Raw genomic sequence first — 26245 nt, forward strand, 5'->3', positions numbered from 1 at the left:
AGGAAGATAATATTAAAATGGATTTGAGGGAGATGGTATATGATGATAGAGAATGGATTAATCTTGCTCAGGATAGGAACCAATGGCGGGCTTATGTGAGAGCGGTAATGAACCTCCGGGTTCCTTAAAAGCCAGTAAGTAAGTAAGTGTACATTTATCCTTTAGGGAAACCTGCATGCTAAAATTGACCATTTTTTTCACAATCACATAAAATAAAATTCTCCATTGAGTTCTGGACGGTTTTTATGTGGGTTATAGAATATGTTTCGACGTTTTTAAATGCCCCTGGTTTCCTTTAAATGACCGCGTGCCAGGGATCTTTAAAGACCATGCCAGGTTATGAAGCGTTTGTTTCTCAAAACTCATTTTTTTAGGGACATTTGCATCATAAAAAAATTACTCCTATCATTGATAAATTTTCCACAGGCATATACTAGTAATTGGAGAAAATTTTAACGTATGATGATTACATTTGCATGGATAATTATGCCAATATGTTCAATATTGAAAGAAAACTTTATACATATAATATACATGAGAGAAAATAAATATCAAATAGTGTTTTTGATGGCCGGAAACTTTTAAACTACATTGATATATTAATAAATAATATGTTGTTATAAGTTTCCAGAAGTTTCAAACATATTGCTTTTATATAGTTTTCTGCCCAAGGACACGTCTTTCACTGCTCTCTCCAATCTTTCTTTACTCTGCCTTCGTCTTTGTGTCCGCAAATCATCCATATATCTTAGTGTCGTATATCATCCGATATCTTCTTCTGCTCCAAACTTTTCTCCCGTTCACCATTCATTCCAGTGCATCCTTCAGTAGGCAGTTCTTTTCCTCAGCCAGTAACCCAATCAATTTTTTTCCTCTTCCTGATAATTTTCAGCATCATTCTTTCTTCCCCCACCCTTTCCAACACAGCTTTATTTCTTATTCTGTATGTCCATTTCACACGCTCCATTCTTCTCCATATCCACTTTTCAAATATACTTCTAGTCGTTTCTTTTCACTTCGTCGTAATGTCCATGTTTCTGCCCCATACAATGCCACACTCCATACAAAGCACTTAACTAGTCTCTTCCTTAGTTGTTTTTTCCAGAGATCCGCAAAAAATGCTCCCTTTTCTATTAAAATCTTCCTTGGCCATTTGACTTCTGGCAGCAGCTCATATTACTGCTTATAATACACACCAAGTGAAGCTCTGCACTTGGTTTACTGGCTCGTTTAGTGTTTATTTTCTTATACATTGCATATATTCGTAAAAATATTTGGTGTGTGTATGTGTGATAAGTGTTTAGCCGACATGTTGACGTTCTTCTTCTGCTTCTCAGCTGCGTTCAATTGCGTTCTTGTCATTACAATTTATTTTTCAAACCAATATCATAAAAATCAGTTTCATGCCATACATTTTTAGTGTTCAGAAAGAGATAATAATATGTCAGTGAACATTAACATAAAATAATGAATGATTTTGGCTTCAGGAAACTACAGTGTGCTACAAAATTGCATTAATCCAGTGACTGATAATGACTTAAATTATTTGTCAACCTCTCACATAATACTAATGTACATGGTGTACTAATATAATCTTTAAGGGTATATGTACGTGAACGACCATAAGTATTATCAGAAAATGCAGGCTGTAAATTTCTAAAATTTTATAAGGAATGAACTCAAAATTGGACAAAAATTACAAGGTACCACAACCAGACTTATTAGAACTTAAATATCTGATAAAAGTATAAAAAAAGGTTACTAATATTTCGTAGAATTCACTTTTTACTTTAAATTAAATTTTCGAAAATTTGAACATTTTCACACATTTCATAACTCCACAACCATTAGAGATAGAATTCTGAAATTTTGTACATTGATTTAACATGCATTTATGCAAAATGCAGACTACAATAATGCCCATTTCTTTGAAAATAGAAAAATTAGATCACAAAACATTATGTAAATTGTAATATATTTTATATAGGATAAATAAAAAATTAATTGTATTAAAATAAACAACTCTACATGTCTGATAGTAGTCTACTTTTCCGAAATAAGTGTTTATCACAGGCAGGAAAAATATTAAAGATGTCAGAGAAACAATAATGTTATGGTTACCAAATGATGTAACTGCAGAATTTGTTGTTTTTTTCATACTTTGATAAAACTGGTTTGAAAAATATGATTAATAATATTTTTTATACTTTTATCAGATATTTAAGTTCTAATAAGTCTTGTTGTGGTACCTTGTGATTTTTGTCCAATTGTGAATTCATTTTCTTATAAAATTTTAGAAATTTAGAGCCTGCATTTTCTGATAATATTTGTGGTCATTCACACATATATAAGACTTAAGGGTATATATATATATATATATATATATATATATATATATATATATATATATATATATGTATATATATAAGACTTAAGGGTATATATATATATATATATATATATATATATATATATACCCTTAAGTCTTAAGATTACGCCATACTTAGTTATTAATACTTATGTTAGTCAAATGTATGAACTTTAAAAATTTTTAGAAGATATTTACGTGTAAATTTGTTGGAATCGGGCCTTTGTCTTATAGAAAAATAATTTACTGGACCGCAGTCTCTAAAAGTTGAGAACCACTGATTTACGCTGTACTCAGATGATGCTGAGTGTTAAGGAATAAATCATGGAATGCCAGGAGGGGGAACTGAAGAGTACAGCGAAACTCTGCTTCAAACATAGTTTTTGTTCACAGTAAATTACACTTGATCTCGACAGGGATTTTCCGTCTAGTCTACGGCGTGAAAATACCACAATTAGCCAGCGAATAAACGGTAATAAAACTTCAAATAGTCTATATTTCATTGTCACTCTGTCAACTCATCGATTTCAAAGTGTCATTAAATAAGTTCTTGTCCACAACGTCACGTGTGTTTCAGATTTATTTGTGTAGATGTGTGTGGGATTTAGGAAGGCTGAACACACCGACACAATATAAAAGCCTTTCGCTCATTATGGTGTTTTTGTACGACAGCTGCTGGCGGGATGTAGGCTTACGTGTGAACTCTGATGCCAGTCCGACACCTGTATCCCTCAACGATGTTTATACGAACGCAAAAACTCGCTCCTGCGGACTGTTTATGTTGGCCCACGCTATGAGTGATGGAAGTTACAGAGATGAAAGTTTATGTTTGCGTTTTTTATTTTATGATTTGTTTGTTTGCTCGTTTTATCTAAGTATTCTTTATTTTTCGCGTGCTTTTGTTCGTATCTTTCTGTCCTTGAACTATTCTCATTTTCTGCTTCCTTTTATTTAGTTTTCCTTTCTTTATCCATTTTATTTATTTATGCCTGTTCAATTCAATTTCATATTTTTTCTCTTTCTTTTTATATTCTTCAGAAGCATTTGAAATGTGGATATGGAGAAGAATGAAGCTCGTGAAATGGATGAAGTAAGAAATAAAGCTGTTTTAGAAAGAGTGCGTGAATAAAGAATCATGCTGAAACTGATCGGGAAGAGGAAAAGGAATTGACTGGGTCACTGGCTGAGAAGAAACTGCCTACTGAAAGATGCACTGAAAGAAATGGTGAACGGAAGAAAAGTTCGAGGCAGAAGAAGTTATAAAAAATTAGACAGCATTAAGATATATGGATAGTATCAGGAGACGAAGAAAAAATCGGGGAATATTGGGGAATGCATGCGTTTTCATCAGGATTTTTCGGAAATGGAAAGGCGCTACCAGGAAAAATGGAGCCCAAATATTCTTTGAGACTACTGCTGGACACTGAAAAGAGATATTTCTCAATTGCAGTATAGCCTAAAATCTACATATTTCACACACATTTTAGGTAAATAAATATGATGTTAGGTAAAATGTTACAAGGTATCAATACCAGAAAAGTCTGAAGTACATTTTATATAATTACTCAAAAACCATGGGTGATACAAACATTTTGAAAACAGATCTGAAATCAACAGAAGAAATGCTGTAAGAATCACCCATTCTTTATACTCGTATTTTAACAAAAATATGTTTAAGTTTGTTGACCAGTGAATTTGTATTTCTCTTAATACTTTGTGCAATGAGAAAGATCGAAGTTTCAAACAATTGACGACGTTTTATATATGATTCCATAAATTTTCGTAAAACTATTACCACTAGGAGTCGAGTATAAAGCTGATACGATGTGGGTAAATCGGGAACGATGCGAGATGCTCTTCCGAAGCACTTCTATGCTACTACACAAATTCTTACTCTCGGAGCAGACAGACAAAGTAGTACATTTGCGTTATGCAGGAGTGAAACAAGTTAATCTGACACATACACAGTGACAGCATGTGGTGTGAGTGGGGAGAAGTGACATTTAAATCTAATTGGTTGGAATCTGCAGTCCCATTTTGTGACGTCACTTTTCCCAACTTCTCTTTTTCTTTCTTTCTTTCAATGACGCATTATTTATGGTGGCTGTAATCTGTCATAGTTTTCTTGTTTGACCTCATTTTTTTTGCTGCTCCTTGTAATTTAAGAGGCGATGTGAAAACATTGTTTGTGCCTCTCTCTGGACCTATCCGCTGCCAGGTGTTAGATAACGAAACAGAATGTCGCCTTTATTTATGTTTGAATCTCAAGAATAACCTTATTATTGTTGTTATTGTTATTGATATTATTATCAACAATAAATTTAGAGAAAATATTTTATATGAGTTTTGGACAAGAAACAAGAGAATTAATTTTGGGGAGTTGAAAAAGTTACAGTCCTATGAATATTTGTAATGAATGTAATGATGTCTTTGTACAGTAGTGGAAAAAACAACCGGACCGACCCTTGTAGCTGATTTCAGAGCCTTGTTCACTCCAGAGCACGATAGACTGGTAACTAAGACTTTCGTGGTTCGAACCCTGCCTGGGAAGGAAACTTTTTCTTGTCCCTTATTCAAATTTATTCCCAATACTTTTCGATTGCAGCGATATTTTACTACTTAATTAATTTATTATTCCCAGAACATGAATTTTAGCAGCAATCGTAAAGTATTGGGAATAAATTTGAATAAGGAACAAAAGAAAGTTTCCTTCCCGGGCAGGATTCGTACCACGAAAGTCTTAGTTACCAGTCTATCGTGCTCTGGAGTGAACAAGGCTCTGAAATCAGCTACAAGGGTCGGGCCGGTTTTTGTTGCCACTACTATATATTAAGATTAATAAAAATAGTGGACAAGAAAATTGTATTCATTACAGAATACAGAAAGGAAGGTCAGCAATAGCAATGTTAAAAATGAATATTATGAAAAAAAAAAAATGTAACAGAGGATACCAAACTTTAAATTTATAAATTCGTAGTTCGAATTACTATGGACATGAATGAAATAGCCTTTGGATTTCCCGTGAAGGACTATGGCCTCCTAAAAAGGGGAGCTCTTTAGAGATCATGCGGTGAGCTAATCCGCATGACGGTAGGTTCTGTTCTATATAAGTTCTGTTCGTCGTTCGTGTGTGTACACTTGCACTCTCACTCGATACTTACAAACTGTAGCGATCTCCATTCTTCTCGGTTCTTGGCTGTTCTGGACCACAGGGGTCCAGCTAGGCTCTTGAAGAAGTCCGCCCATCTGGTCCCAGGTCTTCCTCGGTTTCGCCTCCCGATGCGTGGGTCCCACGTGGTGGAAATATGCGCCCATCTGCAGCCTTGGAGTCTCGACACGTGGCCTCCCCATTTCCATTTCAGGCGCTCCCCTTGGTGTGCCATGTCTCTGGTGTTTGTCATCTGCTTGAGTCTCGTGTTGGAAATCTTGTCTCTGAGGGAGAGTCCTAGGATTTTCCTCTCCATTTTGCGCTGGCAGATCTGAATCTGCGTCTTCTGGTTCACGGTCAGTTTCCAGGTCTGACAGCCGTAAAGTAAGGTTGGGAGGATACAGGATTGCAGCACCTCCAGCTTTAGTTTGCGGTTCAGTTTCTTGTCAAGGAGTATGAATTGCAGTGACCAGAAAGCTCTCCATGTTGATGCAAGGAGAGCTTTCTGGAACATACGAACATAAAATTTGGAAATCAAATCACAATACTGGATTGAAATTACTATCAACAGAAATTGATTATTTCACACGATTGGCGAGATATAACTGTTTAGACAGAATCAGAAACGAGATAATTAGACAATAAATTGATGTTAAAAATTCTTGATTATATTTTACAATACAAACGAGAATTAGAACAATATAGGCACATCACACGAATGCCAGAGGGCAGAAAATTTTGTATTATTTTGCATCTGGAAGATAGAAGAGAGATCGACTTAAATCACATGATTATATCATGAGGTCAGAAGATCGATGGGAAAGAAAGGATTGGAAGTAATGGATTGGGAAGACAGGATGGAATGGAAGAGCATAAAGGAAGATTAATTATATTGGGATACTGTTCAGTCTACACTTATCACTTTTACACAATGAATTATATCATTGAGAGTAAATATATTTATTTTATTCCATGACGAGCGCTTTCACCTTACGGCATCATCAGGTCTCATGAACATTATAAAGTATCTGGTTAGCAACATATAATATGCATGAATTATAACATTGCGATGAAGAGTAGAAACTCTGGTGGTTTTTTTAGGAGCACATCAGAATGCATATGTGATTTATTTATAAGGTACTAGCTGAAAGCACCCGGCGTTGCCCGGGTTTTCCTTTCTGCTTCTATTTTTAATTAAACTGTTTATTAAATTTTCGGAAATTTCGGAAACCTAACTATACACAACCAAAACAAATTGTCTTTACTAAACTTTCCTCGCCCATAAAGATGAGTCTTTACTTATTGTCACTTACATGAATTAATGAAGTTCTTAGCCAAATGCCTGCCAGGGTTAACTCAATTTAAAACAGTTGTAAATCAGGCACCAAAAAAAAAAAAAAAAAAAAAAAACATTTCATCATGTGCCTGACGTTAAACTGCTGTTTGAAATTTATATATTTATTTGTTTTTATTTATTTATTTATTTATTTATTCTGGTGTAGTTAAGCCATTAGGCCTACTCTTCCACACTTCCAGAAATACAAATAAAGTAATAGAAAAATCAAACTATAAACAAAGTAAAACCCAACGAAAATATAATTCCTTCTCCTCTTTCTGATCAGTTTCAGCATCGAATCAATATATACATATATAATTTAATTTATATTGGAAGATTGTTTACCTCTTGACCGCTGTACACCAACTTATATCATACCCAGTTTTTTTTTTAAATATAACTTGAAACTATATCTCATAAATTCAGAACATATTATATTAATTCTAATTTTATACACAGAATACAGGTACAATATAAACTCGCAATAAGTCATTTTTTTTAATAAAGACTAATATTCTGAGAAACGTATACGCCTCCCGGTATTTTAGAAATTATGATATTTTTATTTCCACAACGCTTAACATACTAAATTTTCAACGTGATTATACAGATATAATTTCGCAGCAACACATTTTCGGACGCGAACAACAATATTTTGAGAGTTAATACAATGTTATTTTCAGTGGGCTTATGTACATTCACATACTACATTAACAACATGACAAAAGTATCATTGAATTGCTTATTGATATGTGTAAAATCTTTTTTTTCACTTCTTTATATAAAATATAGTTGAGGTTGTGAAAAATACGCAGTTTTTAAGTTAATGTCTGCAACTTTGAGCGACTGTCCTTCAGCTTCATTTTAATATGGTCATTACAAATGCTAGTGGCATTGAAATTGCAGTTGCTTAAAATTGAATGAGTATCCTAGCAATACGTGGAATAAAAACATCTCCTTTTCTTTTTGCAGTTAATATTGCCAATTCTTTTATGTTTCATATGAGTTTTTCACACCAATTCTTATTCGTGCATAATTTTGGTGGGTTAATATTTCGCAATAGTACTATTAGTTATTCAATATTATTATGTGGTAGCAATCCTTGTAGTTTCAAAGAATTCTATGTCAGTTGTATAAAACAGTCTGCTCCCTATCTACAAAACTGCATCGAGGAATTCATAATACGGTCCTGCACTGCGTAAAGATACTTATTGTAGGAATTATCTAGTTTTAGCCTTCATGATGTGTAACAACAACGTAATTTAATTTCGTGTTAAAATTTCCAAGGCCTCGTGAAAGTCGATGTTGAATACAACAGACAATAATAAAAAACAATTGACTGTAGAAGATTTTGCATTTTAATATTAAACATGAATTTTGATGTATTTATTTTTATTTTTTATATTTTTAATTAGTTTAACTTCCATTTGCACAATTTTAATGTAGCCTATGTTCTTCTCCTGGTTATGAAGGTTAAATCTGCAAACTTTGGCACATATCGGTCAAAGCGGTAGATTTGTATAGAGAACATACATACATACATACATACATACATACATACATACATACATACATACATACATACATACATACATACATACATACATACATACATACTCGTACATACATACATGCATGCATACATACATACATACACACATACATACATACATACATACATACATACATACATACATACATACATACATACATACATACATACATACATACATACATACATACATACATACATACATACATACATACATACATACATACATACATACATACCCACATTCAATTTTATATATTAAGATTTGCACATTAAACAACTATTTTTAACAAAGCAATCTGCCCTCAATGAGGGTGACCATAAAGATCCAGAATAAAAGCACAGACTAATTTAGAAAGACAAAAAGATTAAATACAGGAATTGTTTAGTAGAACATCCAGAGAAATGCAAACCCTATAGAATAGTCAATGGCCAAAATATAAACGGTAGTGTAATATTTGGATTGAATCCTTCAGAATATCCAATAAAATTTTTTGAATTTCAAAAAATCGGAGACCGAGTGCTTTTAAAATATTCCATGTGAATTTAGGAAGTGTGCCACGCGCACCAAACAAAAGACCAGAAACACTCCACTGACTAGTGGGAAGGTTATATTTCTCACTTAGGTACGGGATGCAGGACTCATAAATGGATTTCTTCTCCTCATCAACGTGTTGTGCCTGCAGGGCATCCCTCTCGAACCGGATTGTAGGATCAAGAACTATTCCCTTAGATTGAGTCCTGTGGATAGCTACAATATCTGCTCTTCTGTTCGAATCTAAGGATGAAACGCAGTGGATCTTCTCGTATACTTCCCATCCACGACGCTTGAGGACATCAGCAATACCGGTCCTGGTCTTATGGTGTCTATTGTTGCGCAGCAGCTCCTTTTTTCGACAGAATCCCAACACGTGACCAAGAGTTTCCGTCTCGTTGCAGCCAGGATGGCGACAATATTGTACGACATATAAAATATGGACATTGCGATAGTTGTTTTCTTTACAGTCCGACACGGTTTAATAAACTAGTGTTAGAAATGAAGTTTTGCCAATTTAAGGGTTAAAATATTTGGAAGAGTGTATATGATGAATAGATAAATTGTAGTACATAGTTGTTAAAATTACATCTGTAACAGCAACTTTGGCTCATGTCTTGGGTTCATGCCCATTTGGCGAAACTCTTCGTAACAGCAGACATCACAGAATCAGGCCTGTAATCGCAACATGCCTTAAGTCCAATGGCTACACTACCTATGAAGAAGTCCATGGAATATCGGATACTGGAAGTCATCATGTTATTGACATTATGACATTTAAACCTGGAGAGACAAAAGCCTATATTCTGGATCCAACCATCAGATTCGAGACTCATCAGAATCAACCGTAGTAAGTTAATCTAGAGAAAAGGAGAATTTATGAACCCACTATCCCTTATTACAAAACATCATATAAACACAGGGATATAGAAGTCATCGGATTAATGGTGGGCGCTAGAGGGACCATAAAAAAACAATTTGTGTCATTCTGTCATAAATTTGGAGTCCCAGCAACAATTAAGGAAATTTCTATGATAGCTTTGAAGGGTTCTCTGCAGATATTACAGCGACATTTGTATTTCAGTTCAAATTACAGTTGAATTTTCTCAGTCTATTTTTTTATCTGTATTTTTTTTATAAATTTTCATTATGTGAAATATTATCTACTGCAAATTTTAGTTTCTTATAAACAAATTTCTTTTAAGACATTTTAATGACATTTTAAATGTTACTGTTTAACATTCTTTGTCTTTGGCAACCTCACCAAGTTTAATATAATTAATTTATTAGTAACGTATCTGAAAAAACGTCTGTCAAATTATAAAGGAAGATGCTTATACATTGTAAGCCGAATTATGTACATACATGTGACCATATTATGTGACAACTGCAGACAATTGCAAATCAGGAGGTTCATACTAACTCGAAAGGCAACATAACTGGGGTCTAGTATCGTCCTACTCAAAAGGTTAACGTCGGCAACTCTTTGATACTTAAGCTACGTCCCATACATTACGGAACGCACTCGTTATAATCGTCCACGAATGATAACCATTGATAAACATTCTTGGGCGAATATACGCGTCACACATAGCGATAACATCTCTAACAGCGTGTATGTTATTCTCTGCGCTAATCGGTATTGTTGATATAAAGTTATGGCACTGGTAAGCCAGTTTCCAGAAGAACGACACACATAGTTAGATATGTGACCTTGAGATGGGAAACATTCACAATCGCAAAGAATCATTGCAACATAAAAATAACATTATTATAAAATCGCTCTTATGTCACAGCGATTTTTTCGGAAGTATCATAGTTCGGAACTGTGACGATAAAACGCTATCTCACCCCACCTTTAAGCTGATTTTTTTTTTCGGTAATACCTGAAGGCTAGAAAATCCACAAACGATTAGGGGAAATAGAATTTTTCTTGAAGCAAGCAAGTAAAGAGATAGGTTTGGAAGTAGATCCCAAAAAGACAAAGTATATGATTATGTCTCATGACCAGAATATTGTAGGAAATGGAAATATAAAAATTGGAAATTTATCTTTTGAGGAAGTGGAAAAATTCAAATACCTGGGAGCAACAGTAACAAATTTAGGCCTAAATGACACTCGGGAGGAAATTAAACACAATAAATATGGAAAATGCCTGTTATTATTCGGTTGAGAAGCTTTTATCATCCAGTCTGCTGTCAATAAATCTTAAAGTTAGAATTTATAAAACAGTTGTATTATCGGTTGTTCTTTATGGTTGTAAAACTTGTACTCTCAATTTGAGAGAGGAACATAGGTTAAGGGTGTTTGAGAATAAGGTGCTTAGGAAAATATTTGAGGCTAAGAGGGTTGAAGTTACAGGAGAAATTGTATTCACCTGACATAATTAGGAACATTAAATCCATACGTTTGAGATGGACAGGGCATGTAGCACGTATGGGCGAATCCAGAAATGCATATAGAGTGTTAGTTGGGAGGCCGGAGGGAAAAAGACCTTTGGGGAGGCCGAGACGTAGATATGGGAATATAATATTAAAATGGATTTAATGGAGGTGGGATATGATGGTAGAGACTGGATTAATCTTGCTCAGGATAGGGACCAATGGCGGACTTATATGAGAGCGGCAATGAACCTCCGAGTTCCTTAAAAGCCAGTAAGTGAGGAAGTATGTAAGTAAATAATTAAGTAGTAAGTAAGTAAAGTAATATCTGAAGGATGAATATAACAGTTGTTGGCCGACTAAGTAGGTGATATTGGGAAATAATCTGTGACCACTGGTTATCATTATTGACCTGCAGAAATATCTACTTTGTCATATCTTTGTGACTGAAAAACCGTTCGTTTTGATTTCCATCCGTATGACCCTTATCTTCCTGAGATTTTTATCCACAAAGAATGTAATACAGTACCTCAACAGTACAGTACCATACATGTAGAAGAATTTTCTTCCTCGTCCTTCGTATACACACGCAACCTGAGTAAAAAGATTTTAATGTGACGTCAATTAGGCTATGACCTTGTCAAAATCCCATCACATAAAGAAGAAAACCTTACATTATGTCCATGACTTAAAAGCTATTGTCAGCCACCGGCGTGGCTCAGTCGGTTAAGGCGCTTGCCTGCCGGTCTGAAGTTGGGTTCGATCCCCGCTGATTACCTGGTTGGGTTTTTCCGAGGTTTTCCCCAACCGTAAGGTGAATGCCAGGTAATCTATAGCGAATCGTCGGCCTCATCTCGCCAAATACCATCTCGTTATCACCAATCTCATCGACGCTAATTAACCTAGTAGTTGATACAGCGTCGTTAAATAACCAATAAAAAAAAAACTATTGTCGGCCCCCGGTCTAGTTCAGTCCGCTAAGGCACATGCTTACCAATCCAGAGTTTCGCCGCTCGATCGCGGGTTCGATTCCTGCTTGGGATGATTATTTAGTTGGATATTTCCGAGGTTTTTCCCAACCGTAAGGCAAATTTTAGGTGATGTATGGCGAATCCTCGGCATCATCTCGCTAACACCAATCATATCGACGCGACGCTAAATAAACTAGTAGTTTAGTTAGTTAATTTGAAGCTACTTTCACACATTATTTCAATTTATCTTTTCTCTTCTTTCTCTTTTTTTCTATTTTGTTTCAGTTTTTAATAAGAGTATGTTTCCTTTTCCTTGTTTATGTTTTTATCAATTAGTTTGTCAGTCTTGAACATTGTAATTGGGCTTTGCCTGTTATGTTCAATAAATAAATAAATAAATAAATAAATAAATAAATGAATAAACGAATGAATGCATAAATGAATGAATGAATGAATGAATGAAATAAATGAATGAAATGAATGAATGAAATAAATGAAGGAATAAATAAATACATGAATGAATGAATGAATGAATAAATAAATAAATACATGATTGAATGAATGAATGAATAAATAAATACATAAATGAATGGATGAATGAATGAATAAATAAGTACATGAATGAATGAATAAATAAATATATGAATGAATGAATAAATACATGAATGGATGAATAAGTAAATACATGAATGAATGAATAAATAAATACATGAATGAATGAATAAATAAATACATGAATGAATGAATACATGAATGAATGAATACATGAATGAATGAATAAATAAATACATGAATAAATAAATAAAAGGTAAAAGGTAAAGGTATCCCCGTCACACGCCATGAAGGCACTTGGGGGACATGGAGGTAGAGCCCCATGCTTTCCATGATCTCGGCACTAGAATGAGGTGGTGTGGTCGGCACCACGCTCTGACCGCCTTTTATCCCCGGGAAAGACCCGGAGGCTGAGTGAACCTCGGGGCCGTTCTGGAAGTTTGGCAATGAGAAAAATCCCGTCACCATTTGGGATCGAACCTCGTACCTTCCAGTCCGTAGCCAGCTCCTCTACCAACTGAGCTACCCGGCCGCCAATAAATAAATAAATAAATAAATAAATAAATAAACAAACAAATAAATAAATAAAGTAAATAAGTAAATGTGTTGATACAGCGTCGTTAAATAACCAAGTTAAAAAAAGCCATTATCATCCTTTGTGATCCCGTCGTTTGTAGACTTTACTACATCGTAAAACTATATTCCATTAGGTCAAATATACATAAAGTAATTATTTTGACAGCGAAAATTACAACAACATTATATAGTGACAATCTTTTCCAATTTAAATAAATGGCTGCCATTGCCGGTCTTGTTTCACTTTATAGAAAAGTGTTTCAGCACTTGATAGAACAAATAAAATAAAATATCAGGATCAACATACCTCGGTTGCAGGTGGGATTTCAACTAGCGACCATCTGGTCCAAAGCAGATGATGCAGTGCTTAAGATCAGAGGTGAGGAGATCCCGGGAACAGAAAGAAGCATGCTAACAAGCCGGTTCACGAATGTTAAATGGAATATAATACATATTCCATTCTTGCAGTGACGGGAGCCACGAAAACGAAATATTTCATCCCGAGAACGCCATAAGTGTCGCCGTCTGAATTTAATTATTTACACATTCTTAATTTAATTTTCCAGTTCTTGGAATACGAGGCTCGTTGCCATGGTAATTCATCACCCACGACTTTACTCCTCGGACGCATGTTCCGCGGCGCATTCTGGATTCCAGGAGACAAGATAAAGATGGTCCCAACATCCGGGTTACCTCACAACCCTTCTTTTTTTGGTGAAACTTTAAGCTGGAATGTCAATTTTTTTTTACATGCTGTATAAATAGTTCATTCACATTTACATTAAAATCCGTGAAATTTGAATTATTCCACGAAGTAGATTATGAATTCACATTGTGTTATGACGAAGCAATTCTCTTCGTGTTCTTACCCCTTAAGACTCCGAGAGTCGATTACTTCGAGCTGTGTTGGATATCTCGCAAGTACTCATTCTTGATATATTTCCGAATTCCTAAATAATTTGTTCTTGACGTTTTGTCTACGGGCAATCCTAGAGAAAGTAACATACCGGGTGTCCACAAGTCGATGAACTCTACACATCTGAATGTAAAAAGTAGAGATGAACAAAACTAACTGCTACTCTCGCTCGCTGTGTTCGCTACATTTGTCTTTCGAGTCTCGTCTATTCATTCTCGTGCGCTTCGAGTCTCGTTCATCCTCGAAATAGCATTTGGTCGGCGTGGAAAGATTTCGTAACTTTGAATAACATACAAATCATTTAAATAAATAATATAAATGTTTAAATGAGACAAAAAGACAAAACAGAACAGTATCTTAGTTATCAAAATGTTCTGGTTCTATCATATGATATTACCTATGGTTATATAAATAAAAAAAATCAATTCTCAAATAAATTTGCATTTCTAAGAAACATAAAACATGAAATTAATATCTTTTTACTTGAGATTACACACTTGATCTTAAACTTATGAAAAGAAAATTCCTAGCCTTTTAATAAGGGCCTAATATTTAAATAAAAACTGGGGAACGGATTATTATACATGAAAGGTAGAGATGATATTTCAAATAGGCTACTTGATTGTTTATACATATATAACAGTTGCCAAAGTAGATAAAAGTTCAGTCAGGTATAAACAACTGCTGACTTCGGGACTTCGGGAGATGATCAATATCGAGTCTCGGAAGACTCACAATCAGTCTTTACGTATTGCGACGTAATACAACATTGTCGTGCGGGTTTTCGGCATTGCGGGCGCTGTTAGTCTCGTTTTCTCGATTGTTGTTCTTCTGTAGTTCAAAGTATATAGACATAACAAATATATTATATCATATTAATCATTAATCATCTGAATCTCAACATGAAAGTATTTCTTCTTCTTCTTCTTCTTCTTCTTCTTCTTCTTCCTACAGCTACCGAAGGAACGGTGAACACAAGAAAAGTTCGATGCAGAAGAAGAAAATATTAGATGACAGACAACATTAAGATAAATTGATCGTATACTGAGACTAAGACGAAGGCGGAAAATAGGAAAGATTAGAGAATGCTGGGTTTGAAATGAAAGATCTGCCTTTGGGCAAAACATTATGGATGGATGGATGGATGAAGCACTTGGGTACAAATGACCTGTTGCGCTTCCCATAAACTAGAAATCATCCCTGGAGACCGCAATGGGTGACGATTCTGCTCGTTTTAATTCCCTCTATCTCCTCGGTAGGAAACATGTGTTTGCCGATGATCTCGGATGGTGACACTAGATTCAAGAAGTTGGTGCCTCATGCCCTGGAGTTTATCAGATATTCGTTTGGAAATGGGACTTGAATTTATCAGGGTTGAGAAAGAATAGTCCGCCTGCCTGCATCGGATATACCGCTTATCGGTACAGTGTGCCAGAAAGAGAGATCAATCTTCTGGGAGATCATAGTATCGGTCATTTTGAACAGTAAGATTCATAGGAATACTTTATGTATATCAGGAACTAAGGAAGAGACCAGTGAAGTGCTTGCTGTGGAGTGTGGCATTGTATGGGACAGAAACATGGACATTACGACAAAGTGAAGAGATACAACTAGAAACATTTTTAATATGGATATGGAGTAGAATGGAACGTGTGAAATGAACAGACAGAATAAGAAATGAAGCTGTGCAAAAAAAAAGTGAGTGAAGAAAGAATGATGCTTAAACTGTTAAGAAAGAGATAAAGTAATTGGCTGGGTCATTGTCTGAGAAGAAAATGCCTACTGAAGGATGCTTTGGAAGGAATGATGAACGGGAGAAAAGTTCGGGTTAGAAGATATCATATGACACACGACGTAAGATATGTGGATCATATGCGGGGACTAAGAGCCAGACAGAAAATAGGAAAGATTGGAGAATGCTGGGTTTACAGTGAAAGACCTGCCCTTGTGCAGAAAACTATGAATATATTATATATATTATATATATATTTTTTTTAATTCAAAAGAATATTGTTTTCCTCCTTTGACACGAAACTTTTTCGTTGCACTTTATACAGAAAACGTTTAGAAATATCATGAATACACAAAGGGAACAATAACGATTTCAAAGTTAAACGTAGATAATCTCACACTGAGCTATATTATCACTACTAATTTATCATGAATGAGAACATACTCTACGTGATTTTGTAAGTAGATTCTGAAACTATTCAGTGGAATCTCTGTAATACACATTTCTCAAGTTTCATTAGAAGCAAATATGATTTTATCAGTATCAAATGTCTTTTCTAAATCTAAAATTAATCCAGTGGCTATTAATTTTTTGGATGAAATTAATCTGATGTAGTTAAATGTAAATACAGACGGTATTGCCACACAATATAATGCAAGTTCATATACGTATCGTATTGAGGCAATTATTCTCTTACCCGATTCAGTTATCATTCATCGGGAACGTACGGTGTACATACCTGCAACAGAGAAGACAAATGTTGAGAGTTACAACTCACAACACAGCGGAAACCAGCCACAACAAAGTCTTGTTAGAATACCCAGCTACATCAATAATTCATAAATCATTACTTACGTAGAGACGCTAGCCACATTACGTTCATTCCTATTGTGTTGCTAGGGTACGCAGTTCAAGTAGTACTAAAGGAATTATGTCTTTAGACATCTACGAAGTACGAGATTTTTGAATATATGTACTATCAGATATTAGTTCTAGGATTCAATAAGGAAATGGAAGGGAACTATATCTTTAGACTGATACCAACGGTTATGCTAGGGAATTTATCTGTATTTGTTTATTTCTTTTATAATACTTTTCAAAATTTGTTGGAATCTTGAACAGGGAAAGAATGTGCCTATGTCTGTTTTCAACGTGATGTTCACAGTTGTCTTAATTGGAAATTCATCATCGTAGTTATTCATATCACAGTCTCGTCTTGTGTCCGTCTAATGCCATGAAAGAAAAATACCAGATAGATAGGTAGGTAGGTAGGTAGGTAGATAGATAGATAGATAGATAGATAGATAGATAGATAGATAGATAGATAGATAGATAGATAGATAGATAGATAGATAGATAGATAGATAGATAGATAGATAGATAGATAGATAGATAGATAGATAGATAGATAGATAGATAGATAGATAGATAGATAGATAGATAGATAGATAGATAGATAGATAGATAGATAGATAGATAGATAGATAGATAGATAGATAGATAGATAGATAGATAGATAGATAGATAGATAGATAGATAGATAGATAGATAGATAGATAGATAGATAGATAGATAGATAGATAGATAGATAGATAGATAGATAGATAGATAGATAGATAGATAGACAGATAGACAGACAGACAGACAGACAGACAGACAGATAGACAGATAGATAGATAGATAGATAGATAGATAGATAGATAGATAGATAGATAGATAGATAGATAGATAGATAGATAGATAGATAGATAGATAGATAGATAGATAGATAGATAGATACGAGGGGGATCCAGGAAATAACGACCGTTTTGTTGTAATAATTAAAAAAAATATATTTATTTGAAAAAACAAAGTCTGTTACATAACTGAAGCTTCCTTTACTTCTCTACATAATCACCACCTACATTTAAACATTTGTCGTATCTGTTCACTAGCTTTAGAATTCCCGTGTTATACTCCTCTGCCGCCAGTTCATTAAGCCAGGTGTTCACTGTCTTCTTCAACTCTTCATCACTTCCAAAACGCGTACCGCCCAGAAAGTCTTTCAGCTCAGTGAAAAGGTGAAAATCGCTAGGAGCAAGGTCTGGACTGTAGGGCGGATGATCAAAGATTTCCCAACCGAATTGATCCAGCAATTCTCGAGTTGAAGCAGCAGTGTGCGGGCGGGCACAGATTTTGTGGTAGCCAAGATGTTGCGACACAATTTCACCAAGCAAAGAACGAGAAATGTCAGGAAAGGCAATATGCAATTCGTCGAGTGATGTGCGCCTGTCTTGCAAGATTCTGTTGTTCACTTTAGTCTTCAGGTCTTCTGTGATGAGTGATGGGCGTCCGGGTCGAGTTTCATCGTGGACATTTGTTCGCCCATTGTTGAACATTTCGCAACATTTTCTCACATTTCTTTCATTCATTACAGTATCACCATACACTTCTTTCAATTTCCGGTAAATTTCTGCAGGTTTCAAATGTCGGGCATTCAAAAACGAATCACACTCCTCACCTCACAGTCGGCGGGATTATCAATCACGTCGTTCATTTTGAAGTAACACAAAATGCACAATGGCGACTTGTTGCAACCAGTACTCACAACATTATGAGAAGACATGTTAAGGAAGCCAGTTGACCTTCAAACAAGGAAGGGGAGTCAGCTGCGCGGCGGGTATGCGCGAACGGTCGTTATTTCCTGGATCCCCCTCGTAGATAGATAGATAGATGGATAGGTAGATGGATAGGTAGGTAGGTAGGTAGGTAGATTGAATGAATGAATTAACAAAAATAAACAAATAAAAATGAATCAATCAATAAACGAGTGACCGAACGAGTAATAAATAATAAATATTTAATTTATTGGTCTGACCCAATATTTTGGGTTTGCCCTGCGACACAGAATAGCTCACAATACATTTTAAAATGAAAAATTATATAAACAGGTTTCAAACAAAAGATTATTAAGACATAAAAAATAGAACCTAGTACAATTTAAATTGAGTGTACACCATAAAGATGCTGGCGAAATATTGCTACAGAAATTTTTATTATGGTGTTGACGATGGCATCTTGAAGATCTCTCTTCAGCGTGTATTTTTCCCTCCACTTTACAAAGGTTTTCACAGTGGTGCCTCTCGCTCCGAAGAAGAGACCGGTACTGTGATTTTTTTTTTTTTTTTTTTTTTTTCAATGTTGTATTTCGCTGATAGGTACTGAATCGTGGGCTCGTAGATTTTCTTTTTCTCTTCGTTGACTTCATATGGTTGAGTGGCTGAGATTTCAAACCTGATCGTAGGATCAATTATTTCGGCTGTCTGTTTATTCCTATTTATAGCTATGATATCGATCCTACGATTGCTCCCACCATCAGCAATACAATGAACTTCCTCGTAAACGTCTAGATTTTTGGATCGAAGTGCATCTGCGATCATAGGACATATGGTGTTGTAACGTTTTATTCTGAGTACTTCTCCCTGTGGGGGAACTCCCAAGCACATGTGGTAAAGCTTCATACTCACTGCAGTGCCTACAGTGGGTTGTGCCTGATGAGCGACCAGGGAGAGAACGTACTGGTGAATAAGTGAATAAATAAGCAATAAATAAGAAACAAATAAATAAATAATTAGTTAATAACTAAATAAATTTAGTGTATTTATTTTGTTTTATTTTTTTAGTCGTATTGACGGAAAGATTTTTTTGTTTGGTTCCAGCAAGTTTTTTTCTTCTCATGATGACATTACATATTCAAAATATATTGAAGAAAATTAACGTTAACGATGAAAAGAAGTCTATTTACAATCCATGTATTCCTCACTTCAGTGAGAGATACAGAAGGAATATTAATATATGGAAAGTGAAAGGACTTCTTTTTGGCGCTAGGGGAACTTCATTTAAGTTAACCAAAACCATTCTCCTTTCTCTTAAATTTTCTAATGAGGACATTAACGAAATTTGTCTAATGGTATTGAGAGATTCATTATCCATTTTACATAATCACTTGTATAACACTTCGTAATACTTTTTTTTACTTCATTTCATTACTCTTCAATGTACTTACACTCATGTTTCTCCGAAATCAAATTATACTTTAAATTTATCATTGTTCCGAATTCTCTCCGCAAATCATATTGTATTTTATTTTTAATTTAACCTCTGCTTTGTATTCTGGATCCTAGTGGTCAGCCATAGATGTCGGCCAGATGTCCCAAATTGTGGAATTAGCAGTTGTTAGTATTCAAATTTTACTAATTAGTTATCATTAAATACTGCCAAACTGTTATTTTATATTTCATTCGTATATTTAGGGAATTATTGGCACGATACTTCTTACTGAAAATTGACCATGTCTATAAAGATTTGGATGGATTTTTGTGTTGTATGCACTCATAAAAGTTTCAGCAAGCAATACATACAAACATCCACACACGTACACATTTAGAGTTATGTATGATCATTGTATATTGTAATCTCTCCATCAGATACGAAACTAAACCCTATAAAAATTTTATTCCTCTGGACTCAGTGTAGGAGTCCTTACAACATTACATCGTTCAGTTGGCCGTTCCTTTTTTGCTTGCACAGACGCCAACTGTTTTGAGTCATGAAACTTTTTACTGGGATCACAAATCAATTCCACTGTGTTTGTAGGTTTTGAAAACATTTTATTTCTTGTAATTAGATAACTGGCAGTTGCTTGTCAAGCGACTTTTTTTCTTCCCATGTAAAATGTAAGAAAATCATACGAAATGCTACTTATTTATTCTTCGCCGCCAGCCTGAATTCTTGGACCCGTTTAATGGGCAGGGAACTATGTTTACAACCAACAGTGGATTTTTGTGCACAAGAAATAGCATTGTAACCACACGGGCTGCCCTACCAATCGTGGCAACCGTTGAGCTGCTAAGAATCCAGGCGTGGGACATTTAATTGTGTTTTAATGTTGCACTACCCGCCCGGATGTGGGGGATTATGTCCCATTAATTTCTCCATTATGGCGCACTGTTAGCTCAATGCGTAGATTGTTTGTTTTTCGTGTTGAGACCCCGTGTTTAAATGTTTCTTAATTTGAAATGATTCCTCTGATTGAGGTTCTGGCTCATATGTATATCTATTATCAGGCAGTACATCTCGCTTGACGATGTATGTCAGAGGAAGAACAATTGTTTGTATGCATCTGAAGTCTGACTAGTGTAATATGTAGCTAGTCGGCGATGTATGCAGTGGAGGGGGAAAGGAACTGGCCACTCTACCCCATTATGTCCTGGTCTAGTTGTCTCATAAGTGGTGCCTTTTTGGTATCACATGTGAGGTTCAGACCTGTCTTCGAACAGTTGACTAAACAACACAATTTGAAATGAAAACTTTTAGTGGACAAATATGGCGTTTGGGGCATGATTTTTTTCGCAGAATACTCATTTCTCCTTTTCTTCATTAAAATCCTCTATTAGTCACGCGACATAATTATCAATCCACCACATTTATTATTGCGCCGTCTTATAGTATTCATATGATAAAGAGAACAGTTACAAGAGGTTTAAGGAAAAATCTAGATTATTTTATAAGAAAACAAGAACAATTTAACAAAATCTAAATATTGTTGACAAAAATTTTAATATTAAAAAATGGTTGTCAACATTTGTTTTTGTATCCTGGATTTAAAATTGTAAATAAATAAATAAATAAATAAATAAATAAATAAATAAATAAATAAATAAATAAATAAATAAATAAATAAATGAGGGGGAAAGAAACTGGCGGTCTACACCTGTGCCTGGTTGAGGTTTTTTCGGGGTTTTCCCTCAACCCAATTTGAGCAAATGCTGGGTAACTATCGGCGCTGGACCCCGTACTTATTTTTTTAATTTATTTTATTAGGTTATTTTACGACGCTGTATCAACATCTAGGTTATTTAGTGTCTGAATGAAATGATGGTGATAATGCCGGTGAAATGAATCCGGGGTCCACCACCGAAAGTTACCCAGCATTTGCTCGTATTGGGTTGAGGGAAAACCCCGGAAAAAACCTCAACCAGGTAACTTGCCCCGACCGGAATTCGAACCCGGGCCACCTGGTTTCGCTGCCAGACGCACTGACAGTTACTCCACAGGTGTGGACCCGTACTTATTTCACCGGCATTATCATCTTCATCTCTTTCAGACGCTAAATAACCTGGGATGTTGATACAGCGTCGTAAAATAACCTACTAAAAAACTGGCTCCATTATCTCCTGCCTACTTGCCTAATAAGTGGTGCCTTCTTGGTTTCACTTATAAGGTTCAGACCTGTCTTCGGACAGTTGACTATACAACAATAAATAAATAAATAGATAAATAAAATATGCTATTACGTTTAAAGTATACAAGTAAATAATATGATTTCTCGTTCAGTCAGGAAAACTCAGGCATTCAAACGGATGGACGGATTGCCTGCATCACCTCTTAAAGCGGTGCTCGTTTCATAACGATAGGATTCAATTATTTGCAACTCGCCCATCCTATGAGACGGTTTTATGGCAGCTACACTCATCGCAGTCATGAGGCCCAGATGTCGTCGCAACTCTAACGGACTGGTCCGGGTTATGCTGGCCCGTGAGCTCTTCATTACGGCCTCGCCTATAAACCACAGGGTGTTTCGAAACTTCCTCAACAAACGCAATAAGTTCTGATTAGCCAAAATTAAGTTGTCCCTTGTACAACACGTGGATTTATTTGCAGATCACAGAAGTGCTCGTACACCTATCTCCGAAATTTGAGGTGAGAGGTTAGGCCTTTATGCATTTAATTTATTGCAGACTGAATGAGAGAAGTTATGGAAAAGAAAGTAATTCATTGACTATGTTTTGAACCAAACCTACTTACAGTCATTTCATAGCTAGTCGTTACCGAATATTCTAAATATTAATCTTGAATTTATGATTATAATTATTTTGTTATACGTGTCAGAGAAGGAACAATTGTTTGTATGCATCTGAAGTATGACTAATGTAATATGTAACTAATCGGCGATGTATGCAATGGAGGGGGAAAGGAACTGGCCACCCTACTCTATTATCTCCTAGCCTAGTTGCCTTATAGGTATAACTTGTGAGGTTCACACCTGTCTTCGGAAAGATGACTAAACAACAATAATAGAATAGTAATACCATATTGGCCTAATAATTATAATTTAGCTAGGAATTATACGAATAATAGTAGTAGTAATAATAATAATAATCTAATAATAATAATAATAATAATAATAATAATAATAATAATAATAATAATAATAATAATAATAATAATAAAACATTAAGGATGAAACAAAGAATAACTTATGCATCAACGTCGTCATCATCATCATCATCATCATCATCATGGTCGGTTCCGTCCACACTGTGTATTATAACACTGATTGCTCCAAATACCTCTCGGTCTTCCAATTTTTATTCTGCCTATGGGAACATAATTCGATTTTCTGTTGTATAGTTAATGTGTTCTTTTCAGTTTCTCCTGCAATACAGTATTTTATTTCATTATTGAAAATCTTCACTCCAAGGTTACTTTCTTCAGATTTCGAAAATTACACGTAAAAAATAATTATTCCTATACGACGTAATCTGAACACGATTAGGCCTATTATCTTCATGATAACTTTATTATTATTATTATTATTATTATTATTATTATTATTATTATTATTATTATTATTATTATTACCTTTCCCTGTTGCTAACGCAATAACCTTTCTAACTGCATATGAGGTGGCCCCGAGTTCGACTCCAACTGCTTTCAGCCATAGTACTAATATCGATCCTAGAATTTATAAGAAATTAATAAAGAAATACGCACTTCTATTTACCTCCAACAGTTTTAAATTTAAAAATGTATGTGAGCAATTTTTATGAGTAATTATTAATTTTGAGATGTTATTTTATTGTAATTTATGGATATAAATTTATTACGCATAGAATTCTCCCATGAGCATGAGAACACTCTCTTTTAGGGGAGTGCTAGAGTTTTGTAAATTTACAGTTTCTTTGTATTGTATTTTTCTTGCAATATTATTATTATTATTATTATTATTATTATTATTATTATTATTATTAGAGGAGAAGGTGATAATGTGGGACGAGGTTGTAAAGCTGTTTTTCTGAAATTAATGGCGCTATCTGTTACGTAAAATAGTATATTTTCCTCCTCGGTTAGTCTTTGTTTGCAATGGGATGCAGTAAGTCCATCGAGTGACAGTTGTGCATGAGAGGGGATGATGTTCAATTACGCCAATGTTAAAAGTTTTTGTAGTAACAAATTAAGATTGAGGAATTCTGTTTATGCGTAAAAAAAGTAGGAAATATAGAATTGTAATGTCCAGCATCGTGGAAATGAAATGTCCTTGAAAATTTAATTTATTATTGTGGTATGAATTGTGGTATTATGGGACAGGATTGTCCCATATTACATCATTATTATTCGTGTGAGGAAAATGGATGTTCAGGACAAAACTAGAGTCTTATAACCATCTAATATGTGTGTGTAAAGTACTGAAAAAGTGCATGATAGGTACCGAGGACAAAACTATGGAAAACGAAGAACTTCATATTTTTGACATAATCATCTAACTATCAAGAAATTGACTTCCATATGAATTCTATGTCTAATGTGTTACCAGTGTTCGTGTCTTAAGCATTGTAAGTACTGTTTCTGATTCCAGGTTTAATTTTTAGAATTTACGCAGGCAGTTTATCTGTCCCATATTATAACTTTATTTTCTGGAAGTACAATTATGCGGCATAAGGGCTTTCTAAAACATAATACCTGATTTCTTGATATAATCATGTTATGACTTTGCACATAGATGGAAAAATGATATTCCTATAATCCTATATTCCTACATATTCCTCAAATCCCGTTTTCAAATTAGAGCCTGTGGAAAAAAGATTCACATATTATCACCTTCTCAATATTATTATTATTATTATTATTATTATTATTATTATTATTATTATTATTATTTTTTTTTTTTTTTTTATTTTTTTTTTTCGTTTAGTATTTTGGGTATTTTTACCAAGTCTTAGGTACATTTCCCATACTTATATTTATTGGAAAGGTCTCAGACATAACATAGGATAATTAAATAGCAAATGGTTTGTTGCATTATATAGCCTATCTTGAACTGAATAGAGAACTGACAAAACGACTTTGTGCTATTGTTTAGAATCCGTAACATCTATTAAGAACACGCTGTGGGAGACGACTCCTTGACAAGTAACATAAAACTTACATCTTCAGTTATCGAAGTTCTTTGCCTCGAAAACAGACATACACAATCGATTCTGAGCTATTAGTTTTAGACAGATGACAGTCGAATAAACATGGCAATTGCGTGTAATCGTTTCATTGGCTATAATTCGTTGTTTTTCCGTACAGAATATTGTCTTTTGTGTGTGATGTGAGTGTGGGAAAAGGAGAAACGTTAAATGTAGTGTTTTACAATGATATAAACTGCAGACGAAGTTATATGAAGTAAACTTGTGTAAAAAAAAGTTGTAGCAGGCTGTTCAGGTATGTAGTATCGATTCAGTTGCGTTGTGTTATAAAATAAGGCAATGTATTGTGAAGTTATAGCTGGCTATCATGTTCTTAACTGTTATGGCATAGTAATATTCTAGGAAATTGAGATCTTAAGTTAGAATTCTCTCTTGGAAATGGGTAATTGTTTGCGATGTGGGACCAGCCGCATGTAAAGTGGAAAATGCTTGCATAAATGCTCTAATATTGAAAGTAGCAAAACTTAAGAAATACGTATGAAGTATTTAATCCAATTTCAATATTATTGCTCTACATTAAATTTACATTTCGTGTAGGCTATGTGTCAAACCCTTACCCGAAGAAGCAACAGTCTCATCCTCAGCTTCTACTGCATGCAGGAATATTCTACGCGTACAGTGATAATTGATGACGTATGTGAAATAGAGGGAAATGCACAATGTTGCCAATTTAGTGAACTTTAATTCTAATACCAAATTTAGCGAAGATAGTCTCGAAAATAATGTGGAAACGAGTTTTCATGAATTCTACTTTGGAAGAAGAGATCGAGCACAATACATACCAAACAGTGGCCCTAACAGCTGAAGTCATTAAGATAGTTTATATTACATTTTTAGGAAGCCAACTTCAATTTTAGTGTTAGCTTATCGTAATAGTTATTTTAA

The 26245-nt window shown here is 34.7% G+C and overlaps 1 protein-coding gene across 5 annotated transcripts in view; it reads left to right on the forward strand.

The window, feature by feature from the left end:
* Nox (NADPH oxidase) overlaps nt 1-26245 on the forward strand; it is an 804684-nt gene that overhangs the window by 100329 nt on the left and 678110 nt on the right. Inside the window, exon 1 of one of the 5 annotated variants that reach the window (XM_069825608.1) lies at nt 25479-25595. The exons of the other annotated variants lie outside the window; for them this stretch is intronic. The gene's annotated coding sequence lies outside the window, so the exon portion shown is untranslated. Of the gene's footprint in view, nt 1-25478; nt 25596-26245 lie in introns of those variants that run through there. 5 annotated transcript variants of the gene reach the window in all.

This window comes from Periplaneta americana, chromosome 5 (assembly GCF_040183065.1).
Source record: "Periplaneta americana isolate PAMFEO1 chromosome 5, P.americana_PAMFEO1_priV1, whole genome shotgun sequence".
Taxonomy (NCBI): domain Eukaryota; kingdom Metazoa; phylum Arthropoda; class Insecta; order Blattodea; family Blattidae; genus Periplaneta; species Periplaneta americana.